The following is a 2,550-nucleotide window of genomic DNA, read 5'->3' on the forward strand; positions in this document are numbered from 1 at the left end:
CAATTCTCTATTTTAAGTTTAAGAGTTTAAAGATCTAGGGGTTTTAAACATGTGTGTCTTATTGGTAGTTAACGTGATGCAGACAATTATTTGCATATGAAACTATTATGCCTCGTAGGGTTCCAATGTTTCTTTAATATTTTTTTGTTATGTTTTGTAGGCTGTCTTTTATCCATTCATTTCTTATTCAGGAAATGAGTTCATTGATGACAAAGAATTTGTATGGCCTGATGAAATCAGAGATGGTGAAGTGGATAATATGATTGAAATGATCAAATCTGGGAATGATTTTGGAGACCATGTTTGGGGAAGTGTCTTAGAGGATAATATAGAAGGCGACAATATTGAGAATGTGCAAGAGAATGATGTCGCAGATAAGGATGTTGCAACTGAAGACATGAATGAGGTCGATCATCTGAGTGAGCTAGTTGAAGATGGGAATGAAGAGAACCATGTCTCTGGTATGATGAGGAGTAAGAAGAAACAATCTGATCACGGTGCAGAGACACGCAAAAAGAAGTTGCTTTGTCAACGAGCAGCAGCAGCAACACATGGAGCTTTAAATGACGAAATGAAGTCCTTTCTTAAAGCATTGTTTGATTCTTCTTTTGAGACGATTAAAGCACAATTGGGAAAACTAGAGGATGATATAGCACTAGTGAAGAAATTGGTCTCCACATCTGCAACTGCAAGTATCACAACGAGATCCACAACCTCGCAACCGTCCAATCGAACAGATCAGCCTAGAAAAGTTGTGGTATGTACGTAAGAGATAAATCTTTATTTTGTTCACCTACTTTGTTTATTATAACATGCTCTTTTCGGTTTTTGTTGTATTTTAATGTTTTCGTTATATCTTTTTCAATGGCAGAATGAAATGACGTCTTTAGATGATGACTTTTTAGACTTTAGTTTTGGTACACAAGACTTCTTAGATAAATCCATGGGACACTTATCTCAACCATCACAGCTACCCGAATTTGATTCCACACAAAATTTGAATCGCAATAAAATCCAGAGCCTGATCGAAATTGAAAGCGAAGGTAAACATATTCCTGACGTGGGCAAAAACGACAAGGATGCTGTATTGGTATTTGTTTCTGAGGCTAGATGGAATGCTTTTATGGAGTGGAATATGAAGCACCAGTAAGTCCATTATTTTTCTCTAAAATTATTAGAATTTTATGCTTTGCCAATCGATTTAATTCTCATGGTTTCACATTTTCAGAGACTTAAATTTTGGTCCAAGTGTTATCAATAAAGCATTACTCGGTCGACTCTTGAAAGCGAACGAATGGCTTAGCAACGTGGTGCGTTATACCGATTGTCATTTACTTTGCATTACATACTTAGTGTTACAAAGAAGTTGGGGTACACTGATTATTAAATGATTTAATATTTTTCAGGATATGGATGCTGCGATGTATTTATTTCGGGAGAAATCATCTTTAGGGCGATTGGACTTAGCTCGTGTTGGTTTCATGGACTGTTCATTTGGCATGCGACTCAACAACGAATACACAAAGTTTGTGAAAAATAAACGAAGCCACCAATGGAGTAGTTTGATCCAAGATTACGCCAACGGCGAGTTACCTCCTCATGGGAGGACAAGAAAACAATGGAGATCAGATTTTGACCGTATTTACTTTCCGCTCCATGTCAATGGTAATCATTGGATTTCTCTGTGCATTAACTTCATTCAAAGAACAGTTGATATCTTCGATTGTGCTGGTCACAACCATAGAAGAAATGTGGAGGCATTCGCAATCACCATCCCACGAATTCTCAAGGAAATTCACACAAAATCATATGGGAAAAATCTACTATTGTCTCCATATACTCTCGTTCATGTTCCGGTGCCGCCTGGCCTCAATAAATCACGTTGTGATTGTGGAGTGTATGCTCTCAAATATATCGAGTGTCACTTTATGGGCCTTCCCGTGGATATATTGGATGATGTCAACATTAAACATGCACGTCAGCGGATTGCAGTTGATCTATGGGAAGCAGCATCTGATCCTGTGTTCATTGATCGAATGGCAAAGTATGAACCTCCACAAATAGATTATGATACAATAGAGATCTAGTGAGAAACATACACTTATTGATTTACGAGACTTTTTTATTTCTCAATTCACTTTTTTGTTAAGTCACTTTCAAGTAAATCAAAAATTTCCACGGATATGGAGCTTTTGTTAGTTTATAATTGAGTTTGACCATCTTACTTATTTTGTTTAAATATTCATGTACGTAGAGCAACACGTGTGTGTTGTTTTGTGTTGTTTCTACATGTTACGTACCACCGTAAAACATTACAAGCAACGTTTCTAAAACAGAGCAGATTTGGTTATAACAAAAACTCATATATCTTAAAAAAACTGAATTATCGTTTCTAAAACAGAGCAGATTTGGTTATAACAAAAACTCATATATCGTCATAAAAACTGAATTATTGTATCTAAAACAATGTCTTAGAGAAAATAAATATAAAAGCAGAACTTATTGAGTTTATAAAATAAAAAGAGTAAAGAAGAAAAAAAAAATCACACA

The 2,550-nt window shown here is 35.7% G+C and overlaps 2 pseudogenes; both read left to right on the forward strand.

The window, feature by feature from the left end:
- LOC110226256 overlaps positions 1 to 1,299 on the forward strand; it is a 2,500-nt pseudogene extending 1,201 nt beyond the window's left edge.
- A 110-nt stretch (positions 1,300 to 1,409) lies between these two features.
- Positions 1,410 to 2,345, forward strand: LOC110226257 (annotated as a pseudogene).
- The last annotated feature ends 205 nt before the right edge of the window (positions 2,346 to 2,550 follow it).

The sequence above is a fragment of the Arabidopsis lyrata genome (genome assembly GCF_000004255.2).
Source record: "Arabidopsis lyrata subsp. lyrata unplaced genomic scaffold ARALYscaffold_152, whole genome shotgun sequence".
NCBI lineage: Eukaryota > Viridiplantae > Streptophyta > Magnoliopsida > Brassicales > Brassicaceae > Arabidopsis > Arabidopsis lyrata.